Here is a 12,530-nt window from a genome sequence, read left to right as displayed (position 1 = left end):
GTACTTTCCCATGATGAGTGAGTGCTTCAGGATCTCTTGCACTTACATGTGCAGCAGAGTACTGCAATGGAAGCATGCTGGGCCCATAACCCAGAGGTAGGCAGATTGAAACTATCCTTTGCTATATGCATTTTTTTTGTTAATTTAAGTAATCAAAACTGGGATTGATATTTTTGCTCTTTTATTTTTACTTGAAGTACAATAACTTTTACCATTTTAATTTGTTTGAATAGTATATTGACAGTATAGTTTTCTTTAAAAAAATCCACTTAATTTTCTTTACCCTATTATTAAAAGGGTAATTGACAAAAACAAACTACATTGTCACCAGAAGAGCAATACAAAATGTACAAGTGATATATTAAAATCATCTTTCCAGCTTGAATCTCAATGATGCATTGGGGCAACGATTTTGTGAGAAACATCTTCACCCTTAAATAAAGATTTTCTTAATTCCTTACCTGTGTGCTAATTAGATATCACCTTGTTTTCACATTAAACAGACTTCTACATGAGAAAGCAGCAAGGATGCAGTGGCGTTAATGTTTCCTGGTGTCAACCTGTATTATTTCAGTAGACATTGAAATGAGGATGCATCTTGCTGCCTTTCCAATGAAGCAAGTTTAATTTAGTAATAGGTGAAAAACCATCCCTACAAAGGTGTTAATCAGAGACTTGGCTTTGTGGACACTTTTCAGAGAACAAATTTGTTAGCATAAAAATAAAGCCAGAAAATGAAGAGCTTTTTAATCACTCAATTGGATTTTTTTTGCCAGCATATTTCTTTTTCTCTGCAACCCACTGCTAAATTGTGCTTCCTAGCTGTTTTTATAAAATCACTGAATCAATTCTAACTCTGATTACATCAGAGAAGGCCAGGTACCCTACATCATAACAGGGGGTTTGAAATTTTGACTTGTCTACTTAAAGATCACCAAAATCTGATAAGGTCAATTACGTCCCTGGTTGGGATTGAACCACCAACCTTTTAGTTAGTAGCCGGACACACTAACCGATTGCGCCACAGAGACACTTCGCAAAAAGTACATACTGACAAAGGCTAATAAGCATACATCTAGAACGTTTCCTAGAAAAACTTTAAAAAGTCAATAATCTGGAGAGTTTTTGTAAAATGTTTCTTCCATCAACCAACGAAGAAACACATTGGTACTTTCCCATGATGAGTGAGTGCTTCAGGATCTCTTGCACTTACATGTGCAGCAGAGTACTGCAATGGAAGCATGCTGGGCCCATAACCCAGAGGTAGGCAGATTGAAACTACCCTTTGCTATATGCATTTTTTTTGTTAATTTAAGTAATCAAAACTGGGATTGATATTTTTGCTCTTTTATTTTTACTTGAAGTACAATAACTTTTACCATTTTAATTTGTTTGAATAGTATATTGACAGTATAGTTTTCTTTAAAAAAATCCACTTAATTTTCTTTACCCTATTATTAAAAGGGTAATTGACAAAAACAAACTACATTGTCACCAGAAGAGCAATACAAAATGTACAAGTGATATATTAAAATCATCTTTCCAGCTTGAATTTCAATGATGCATTGGGGCAACGATTTTGTGAGAAACATCTTCACCCTTAAATAAAGATTTTCTTAATTCCTTACCTGTGTGCTAATTAGATATCACCTTGTTTTCACATTAAACAGACTTCCACATGAGAAAGCAGCAAGGATGCAGTGGCGTTAATGTTTCCTGGTGTCAAACTGTGTTATTTCAGTAGACATTGAAATGAGGATGCATCTTGCTGCCTTTCCAATAAAGCAAGTTTAATTTAGTAATAGGTGAAAAACCATCCCTACAAAGGTGTTAATCAGAGACTTGGCTTTGTGGACACTTTTCAGAGAACAAATTTGTTAGCATAAAAATAAAGCCAGAAAATAAAGAGCTGTTTAATCACTCAATTGGATTTTTTTTGCCAGCATATTTATTTTTCTCTGCAACCCACTGCTAAATTGTGCTTCCTAGCTGTTTTTATAAAATCAATGAATCAAATCTAACTCTGATTACATCAGAGAAGGCCAGGTACCCTACACCATAACAGGGGGTTTGAAATTTTGACTTGTCTACTTAAAGATCACCAAAATCTGATAACAAGGTCAATTACGTCCCTGGGTGGGATTGAACCACCAACCTTTTGGTTAGTAGCTGGACACACTAACCGATTGCGCCACAGAGACACTTTGCAAAAAGTACCTACTGACAAAGGCATACATCTAGAACGTTTCCTAGAAAAACTTTAAAAAGTCAATAATCTGGAGAGTTGTTGTAAGATGTTTCTTCCATCAACCAACGAAGAAACACATTGGTACTTTCCCATGATGACTGAGTGCTTCAGGATCTCTTGCACTTACATGTGCAGCAGAGTACTGCAATGGAAGCATGCTGAGCCCATAACCCAGAGGTAGGCAGATTGAAACTATCCTTTGCTATATGCATTTTTTTTTGTTAATTTAAGTAATCAAAACTGGGATTGATATTTTGGCTCTTTTATTTTTACTTAAAGTACAATAACTTTTACCATTTTAATTTGTTTTAATAGTATATTGACAGTATAGTTTTCTTTAAAAAATCCACTTAATTTTCTTTACCCTATTATTAAAAGGGTAATTGACAAAAACAAACTACATTGTCACCAGAAGAGCAATACAAAATGTACAAGTGATATATTAAAATCATCTTTCCAGCTTGAATTTCAATGATGCATTGGGGCAACGATTTTGTGAGAAACATCTTCACCCTTAAATAAAGATTTTCTTAATTCCTTACCTGTGTGCTAATTAGATATCACCTTGTTTTCACATTAAACAGACTTCTACATGAGAAAGCAGCAAGGATGCAGTGGCGTTAATGTTTCCTGGTGTCAACCTGTATTATTTCAGTAGACATTGAAATGAGGATGCATCTTGCTGCCTTTCCAATGAAGCAAGTTTAATTTAGTAATAGGTGAAAAACCATCCCTACAAAGGTGTTAATCAGAGACTTGGCTTTGTGGACACTTTTCAGAGAACAAATTTGTTAGCATAAAAATAAAGCCAGAAAATGAAGAGCTGTTTAATCACTCAATTGGATTTTTTTTGCCAGCATATTTCTTTTTCTCTGCAACCCACTGCTAAATTGTGCTTCCTAGCTGTTTTTATAAAATCACTGAATCAATTCTAACTCTGATTACATCAGAGAAGGCCAGGTACCCTACATCATAACAGGGGGTTTGAAATTTTGACTTGTCTATTTAAAGATCACCAAAATCTGATAAGGTCAATTACGTCCCTGGTTGGGATTGAACCACCAACCTTTTGGTTAGTAGCCGGACACACTAACCGATTGCGCCACAGAGACACTTCGCAAAAAGTACATACTGACAAAGGCTAATAAGCATACATCTAGAACGTTTCCTAGAAAAACTTTAAAAAGTCAATAATCTGGAGAGTTTTTGTAAAATGTTTCTTCCATCAACCAACGAAGAAACACATTGGTACTTTCCCATGATGAGTGAGTGCTTCAGGATCTCTTGCACTTACATGTGCAGCAGAGTACTGCAATGGAAGCATGCTGGGCCCATAACCCAGAGGTAGGCAGATTGAAACTATCCTTTGCTATATGCATTTTTTTTGTTAATTTAAGTAATCAAAACTGGGATTGATATTTTTGCTCTTTTATTTTTACTTGAAGTACAATAACTTTTACCATTTTAATTTGTTTGAATAGTATATTGACAGTATAGTTTTCTTTAAAAAAATCCACTTAATTTTCTTTACCCTATTATTAAAAGGGTAATTGACAAAAACAAACTACATTGTCACCAGAAGAGCAATACAAAATGTACAAGTGATATATTAAAATCATCTTTCCAGCTTGAATCTCAATGATGCATTGGGGCAACGATTTTGTGAGAAACATCTTCACCCTTAAATAAAGATTTTCTTAATTCCTTACCTGTGTGCTAATTAGATATCACCTTGTTTTCACATTAAACAGACTTCCACATGAGAAAGCAGCAAGGATGCAGTGGCGTTAATGTTTCCTGGTGTTAATCTGTATTATTTCAGTAGAAATTGAAATGAGGATGCATCTTGCTGCCTTTCCAATGAAGCAAGTTTAATTTAGTAATAGGTGAAAAACCATCCCTACAAAGGTGTTAATCAGAGACTTGGCTTTGTGGACACTTTTCAGAGAAGAAATTTGTTAGCATAAAAATAAAGCCAGAAAATGAAGAGCTGTTTAATCACTCAATTGGATTTTTTTTGCCAGCATATTTCTTTTTCTCTGCAACCCACTGCTAAATTGTGCTTCCTATCTGTTTTTATAAAATCACTGAATCAAATCTAACTCTGATTACATCAGAGAAGGCCAGGTACCCTACACCATAACAGGGGGTTTGAAATTTTGACTTGTCTACTTAAAGATCACCAAAATCTGATAACAAGGTCAATTACGTCCCTGGGTGGGATTGAACCACCAACATTTTGGTTAGTAGCCAGACACACTAACCGATTGCGCCACAGAGACACTTTGTAAAAATGCATACTGACAAAGGCTAATAAGCATACATCTAGAACGTTTCCTAGAAAAACTTTAAAAAGTCAATAATCTGGAGAGTTTTTGTAAGATGTTTCTTCCATCAACCAACGAAGAAACACATTGGTACTTTCCCATGATGAGTGAGTGCTTCAGGATCTCTTGCACTTACATGTGCAGCAGAGTACTGCAATGGAAGCATAACCCAGAGGTAGGCAGATTGAAACTATCCTTTGCTATATGCATTTTTTTTTGTTAATTTAAGTAATCAAAACTGGGATTGATATTTTTGCTCTTTTATTTTTACTTAAAGTACAATAACTTTTGCCATTTTAATTTGTTTTAATAGTATATTGACAGTATAGTTTTCTTTAAAAAATCCACTTAATTTTCTTTACCCTATTATTAAAAGGGTAATTGACAAAAACAAACTACATTGTCACCAGAAGAGCAATACAAAATGTACAAGTGATATATTAAAATCATCTTTCCAGCTTGAATTTCAATGATGCATTGGGGCAACGATTTTGTGAGAAACATCTTCACCCTTAAATAAAGATTTTCTTAATTCCTTACCTGTGTGCTAATTAGATATCACCTTGTTTTCACATTAAACAGACTTCCACATGAGAAAGCAGCAAGGATGCAGTGGCGTTAATGTTTCCTGGTGTCAACCTGTGTTATTTCAGTAGACATTGAAATGAGGATGCATCTTGCTGCCTTTCCAATGAAGCAAGTTTAATTTAGTAATAGGTGAAAAACCATCCCTACAAAGGTGTTAATCAGAGACTTGGCTTTGTGGACACTTTTCAGAGAACAAATTTGTTAGCATAAAAATAAAGCCAGAAAATAAAGAGCTGTTTAATCACTCAATTGGATTTTTTTTGCCAGCATATTTATTTTTCTCTGCAACCCACTGCTAAATTGTGCTTCCTAGCTGTTTTTATAAAATCAATGAATCAAATCTAACTCTGATTACATCAGAGAAGGCCAGGTACCCTACACCATAACAAGGGGTTTGAAATTTTGACTTGTCTACTTAAAGATCACCAAAATCTGATAACAAGGTCAATTACGTCCCTGGGTGGGATTGAACCACCAACCTTTTGGTTAATAGCCATATACACTAACTGATTGCGCCACAGAGACACTTTGCAAAAGTACATACTGACAAAGGCTAATAAGCATTCATCTAAAACGTTTCCTAGAAAAACTTTAAAAAGTCAATAATCTGGAGAGTTTTTGTAAGATGTTTCTTCCATCAACCAACGAAGAAACACATTGGTACTTTCCCATGATGATTGAGTGCTTCAGGATCTCTTGCACTTACATGTGCAGCAGAGTACTGCAATGGAAGCATGCTGGGCCCATAACCCAGAGGTAGGCAGAATGAAACTATCCTTTGCTATATGCATATTTTTTTGTTAATTTAAGTAATCAAAACTGGGATTGATATTTTTGCTCTTTTATTTTTACTTAAAGTACAATAACTTTTACCATTTTAATTTGTTTTAATAGTATATTGACAGTATAGTTTTCTTTAAAAAATCCTCTTAATTTTCTTTACCCTATTATTAAAAGGGTAATTGACAAAAACAAACTACATTGTCACCAGAAGAGCAATACAAAATGTACAAGTGATATATTAAAATCATCTTTCCAGCTTGACTTTCAATGATGCATTGGGGCAACGATTTTGTGAGAAACATCTTCACCCTTAAATAAAGATTTTCTTAATTCCTTACCTGTGTGCTAATTAGATATCACCTTGTTTTCACATTAAACAGACTTCCACATGAGAAAGCAGCAAGGATGCAGTGGCGTTAATGTTTCCTTGTGTCAACCCGTATTATTTCAGTAGACATTGAAATGAGGATGCATCTTGCTGCCTTTCCAATGAAGCAAATTTAATTTAGTAATAGGTTAAAAACCATCCCTACAAAGGTGTTAATCAGAGACTTGGCTTTGTGGACACTTTTCAAAGAACAAATTTGTTAGCATAAAAATAAAGCCAGAAAATTAAGAGCTGTTTAATCACTCAATTGGATTTTTTTTGCCAGCATATTTCTTTTTCTCTGCAACCCACTGCTAAATTGTGCTTCCTAGCTGTTTTTATAAAATCACTGAATCAAATCTAACTCTGATTACATCAGAGAAGGCCAGGTACCCTACACCATAAGAGGGGGTTTGAAATTTTGACTTGTCTACTTAAAGATCACCAAAATCTGATAACAAGGTCAATTACGTCCCTGGGTGGGATTGAACCACCAACCTTTTGGTTTATAGCCGTACACACTAACTGATTGCGCCACAGAGACACTTTGCAAAAGTACATACTGACAAAGGCTAATAAGCATTCATCTAAAACGTTTCCTAGAAAAACTTTAAAAAGTCAATAATCTGGAGAGTTTTTGTAAGATGTTTCTTCCATCCACCAACGAAGAAACACATTGGTACTTTCCCATGATGAGTGAGTGCTTCAGGATCTCTTGCACTTACATGTGCAGCAGAGTACTGCAATGGAAGCATGCTGGGCCCATAACCCAGAGGTAGGCAGATTAAAACTATCCTCTGCTATATGCATTTTTTTTGTTAATTAAAGTAATCCAAAACTGGGATTGATATTTTTGCTCTTTTATTTTTCATTAAAGTACAATAACTTTTACCATTTTAATTTGTTTTAATAGTATATTGAAAGTATTGTTTTCTTTTAAAAATCCACTTAATTTTCTTTACCCTATTATTAAAATGGTAATTGACAAAAACAAACTACATTGTCATCAGAAGAGCAATACAAAATGTACAAGTGATATATTAAAATCATCTTTCCAGCTTGAATTTCAATGATGCATTGGGGCAACGATTTTGTGAGAAACATTTTCACCCTTAAATAAAGATTTTCTTAATTCCTTACCTGTGTGCTAATTAGATATCACCTTGTTTTCACATTAAACAGACTTCCACATGAGAAAGCAGCAAGGATGCAGTGGCGTTAATGTTTCCTGGTGTCAACCTGTATTATTTCAGTAGACATTGAAATGAGGATGCATCTTGCTGCCTTTCCAATGAAGCAAGTTTAATTTAGTAATAGGTGAAAAACCATCCTTACAAAGGTGTTAATCAGAGACTTGGCTTTGTGGACACTTTTCAGAGAACAAATTTGTTAGCATAAAAATAAAGCCAGAAAATGAAGAGCTGTTTAATCACTCAATTGGATTTTTTTGCCAGCATATTTCTTTTTCTCTGCAACCCACTGCTAAATTGTGCTTCCTAGCTGTTTTTATAAAATCACTGAATCAAATCTAACTCTGATTACATCAGAGAAGGCCAGGTACCCTACACCATAAGAGGGGGTTTGAAATTTTGACTTGTCTACTTAAAGATCACCAAAATCTGATAACAAGGTCAATTACGTCCCTGGGTGGGATTGAACCACCAACCTTTTGGTTAATAGCCATATACTCTAACTGATTGCGCCACAGAGACACTTTGCAAAAGTACATACTGACAAAGGCTAATAAGCATTCATCTAAAACGTTTCCTAGAAAAACTTTAAAAAGTCAATAATCTGGAGAGTTTTTGTAAGATGTTTCTTCCATCAACCAACGAAGAAACACATTGGTACTTTCCCATGATGACTGAGTGCTTCAGGATCTCTTGCACTTACATGTGCAGCAGAGTACTGCAATGGAAGCATGCTGGGCCCATAACCCAGAGGTAGGCAGAATGAAACTATCCTTTGCTATATGCATATTTTTTTGTTAATTTAAGTAATCAAAACTGGGATTGATATTTTTGCTCTTTTATTTTTACTTAAAGTACAATAACTTTTACCATTTTAATTTGTTTTAATAGTATATTGACAGTATAGTTTTCTTTAAAAAATCCACTTAATTTTCTTTACCCTATTATTAAAAGGGTAATTGACAAAAACAAACTACATTGTCACCAGAAGAGCAATACAAAATGTACAAGTGATATATTAAAATCATCTTTCCAGCTTGACTTTCAATGATGCATTGGGGCAACGATTTTGTGAGAAACATCTTCACCCTTAAATAAAGATTTTCTTAATTCCTTACCTGTGTGCTAATTAGATATCACCTTGTTTTCACATTAAACAGACTTCCACATGAGAAAGCAGCAAGGATGCAGTGGCGTTAATGTTTCCTTGTGTCAACCCGTATTATTTCAGTAGACATTGAAATGAGGATGCATCTTGCTGCCTTTCCAATGAAGCAAATTTAATTTAGTAATAGGTTAAAAACCATCCCTACAAAGGTGTTAATCAGAGACTTGCTTTGTGGACACTTTTCAAAGAACAAATTTGTTAGCATAAAAATAAAGCCAGAAAATTAAGAGCTGTTTAATCACTCAATTGGATTTTTTTTGCCAGCATATTTCTTTTTCTCTGCAACCCACTGCTAAATTGTGCTTCCTAGCTGTTTTTATAAAATCACTGAATCAAATCTAACTCTGATTACATCAGAGAAGGCCAGGTACCCTACACCATAAGAGGGGGTTTGAAATTTTGACTTGTCTACTTAAAGATCACCAAAATCTGATAACAAGGTCAATTACGTCCCTGGGTGGGATTGAACCACCAACCTTTTGGTTTATAGCCGTACACACTAACTGATTGCGCCACAGAGACACTTTGCAAAAGTACCTACTGACAAAGGCTAATAAGCATTCATCTAAAATGTTTCCTAGAAAAACTTTAAAAAGTCAATAATCTGGAGAGTTTTTGTAAGATGTTTCTTCCATCCACCAACGAAGAAACACATTGGTACTTTCCCATGATGAGTGAGTGCTTCAGGATCTCTTGCACTTACATGTGCAGCAGAGTACTGCAATGGAAGCATGCTGGGCCCATAACCCAGAGGTAGGCAGATTAAAACTATCCTCTGCTATATGCATTTTTTTTTGTTAATTAAAGTAATCCAAAACTGGGATTGATATTTTTGCTCTTTTATTTTTCATTAAAGTACAATAACTTTTACCATTTTAATTTGTTTTAATAGTATATTGAAAGTATTGTTTTCTTTTAAAAATCCACTTAATTTTCTTTACCCTATTATTAAAATGGTAATTGACAAAAACAAACTACATTGTCATCAGAAGAGCAATACAAAATGTACAAGTGATATATTAAAATCATCTTTCCAGCTTGAATTTCAATGATGCATTGGGGCAACGATTTTGTGAGAAACATTTTCACCCTTAAATAAAGATTTTCTTAATTCCTTACCTGTGTGCAAATTAGATATCACCTTGTTTTCACATTAAACAGACTTCCACATGAGAAAGCAGCAAGGATGCAGTGGCGTTAATGTTTCCTGGTGTCAACCTGTATTATTTCAGTAGACATTGAAATGAGGATGCATCTTGCTGCCTTTCCAATGAAGCAAGTTTAATTTAGTAATAGGTGAAAAACCATCCTTACAAAGGTGTTAATCAGAGACTTGGCTTTGTGGACACTTTTCAGAGAACAAATGTGTTAGCATAAAAATAAAGCCAGAAAATGAAGAGCTGTTTAATCACTCAATTGGATTTTTTTGCCAGCATATTTCTTTTTCTCTGCAACCCACTGCTAAATTGTGCTTCCTAGCTGTTTTTATAAAATCACTGAATCAAATCTAACTCTGATTACATCAGAGAAGGCCAGGTACCCTACACCATAAGAGGGGGTTTGAAATTTTGACTTGTCTACTTAAAGATCACCAAAATCTGATAACAAGGTCAAATACATCCCTGGGTGGGATTGAACCACCAACCTTTTGGTTAATAGCCGTGCACACTAACTGATTGCGCCACAGAGACACTTTGCAAAAGTCCATACTGACAAAGGCTAATAAGCATTCATCTAAAACGTTTCCTAGAAAAACTTTAAAAAGTCAATAATCTGGAGAGTTTTTGTAAGATGTTTCTTCCATCAACCAACGAAGAAACACATTGGTACTTTCCCATGATGACTGAGTGCTTCAGGATCTCTTGCACTTACATGTGCAGCAGAGTACTGCAATGGAAGCATGCTGGGCCCATAACCCAGAGGTAGGCAGATTGAAACTATCCTTTGCTATATGCATTTTTTTTTGTTAATTTAAGAAATCAAAACTGGGATTGATATTTTTGCTCTTTTATTTTTACTTAAAGTACAATAACTTTTACCATTTTAATTTGTTTTAATAGTATATTGACAGTATAGTTTTCTTTAAAAAATCCACTTAATTTTCTTTACCCTATTATTAAAAGGGTAATTGACAAAAACAAACTACATTGTCACCAGAAGAGCAATACAAAATGTACAAGTGATATATTAAAATCATCTTTCCAGCTTGAATTTCAATGATGCATTGGGGCAACGATTTTGTGAGAAACATCTTCACCCTTAAATAAAGATTTTCTTAATTCCTTACCTGTGTGCTAATTAGATATCACCTTGTTTTCACATTAAACAGACTTCCACATGAGAAAGCAGCAAGGATGCAGTGGCGTTAATGTTTCCTTGTGTCAACCCGTATTATTTCAGTAGACATTGAAATGAGGATGCATCTTGCTGCCTTTCCAATGAAGCAAATTTAATTTAGTAATAGGTGAAAAACCATCCCTACAAAGGTGTTAATCAGAGACTTGGCTTTGTGGACACTTTTCAAAGAACAAATTTGTTAGCATAAAAATAAAGCCAGAAAATTAAGAGCTGTTTAATCACTCAATTGGATTTTTTTGCCAGCATATTTCTTTTTCTCTGCAACCCACTGCTAAATTGTGCTTCCTAGCTGTTTTTATAAAATCACTGAATCAAATCTAACTCTGATTACATCAGAGAAGGCCAGGTACCCTACACCATAAGAGGGGGTTTGAAATTTTGACTTGTCTACTTAAAGATCACCAAAATCTGATAACAAGGTCAATTACGTCCCTGGGTGGGATTGAACCACCAACCTTTTGGTTTATAGCCATACACACTAACTGATTGCACCACAGAGACACTTTTCAAAAGTACATACTGACAAAGGCTAATAAGCATTCATCTAAAACGTTTCCTAGAAAAACTTTAAAAAGTCAATAATCTGGAGAGTTTTTGTAAGATGTTTCTTCCATCCACCAACGAAGAAACACATTGGTACTTTCCCATGATGAGTGAGTGCTTCAGGATCTCTTGCACTTACATGTGCAGCAGAGTACTGCAATGGAAGCATGCTGGGCCCATAACCCAGAGGTAGGCAGATTGAAACTATCCTTTGCTATATGCATTTTTTTTGTTAATTTAAGTAATCAAAACTGGGATTGATATTTTTGCTCTTTTATTTTTCATTAAAGTACAATAACTTTTACTATTTTAATTTGTTTTAATAGTATATTGAAAGTATTGTTTTCTTTTAAAAATCCACTTAATTTTCTTTACCCTATTATTAAAATGGTAATTGACAAAAACAAACTACATTGTCACCAGAAGAGCAATACAAAATGTACAAGTGATATATTAAAATCATCTTTCCAGCTTGAATTTCAATGATGCATTGGGGCAACGATTTTGTGAGAAACATTTTCACCCTTAAATAAAGATTTTCTTAATTCCTTACCTGTGTACTAATTAGATATCACCTTGTTTTCACATTAAACAGACTTCCACATGAGAAAGCAGCAAGGATGCAGTGGCGTTAATGTTTCCTGGTGTCAACCTGTATTATTTCAGTAGACATTGAAATGAGGATGCATCTTGCTGCCTTTCCAATGAAGCAAGTTTAATTTAGTAATAGGTGAAAAACCATCCTTACAAAGGTGTTAATCAGAGACTTGGCTTTGTGGACACTTTTCAGAGAACAAATTTGTTAGCATAAAAATAAAGCCAGAAAATGAAGAGCTGTTTAATCACTCAATTGGATTTTTTTGCCAGCATATTTCTTTTTCTCTGCAACCCACTGCTAAATTGTGCTTCCTAGCTGTTTTTATAAAATCACTGAATCAAATCTAACTCTGATTACATC

The 12,530-nt window shown here is 34.5% G+C and overlaps 1 non-coding gene across 1 annotated transcript; it reads right to left on the bottom strand.

The window, feature by feature from the left end:
• Positions 1–4,456: 4,456 nt before the first annotated feature.
• TRNAS-ACU (transfer RNA serine (anticodon ACU)) lies at positions 4,457–4,530 on the bottom strand. Its single transcript has one exon. It is a non-coding gene; the product is annotated as a tRNA-Ser (tRNA).
• Positions 4,531–12,530: the final 8,000 nt, after the last annotated feature.

The sequence above is a fragment of the Pseudophryne corroboree genome, chromosome 3 (assembly GCF_028390025.1).
Source record: "Pseudophryne corroboree isolate aPseCor3 chromosome 3, aPseCor3.hap2, whole genome shotgun sequence".
Taxonomy (NCBI): domain Eukaryota; kingdom Metazoa; phylum Chordata; class Amphibia; order Anura; family Myobatrachidae; genus Pseudophryne; species Pseudophryne corroboree.
This window is presented reverse-complemented; position numbering and strand designations above follow the sequence as displayed.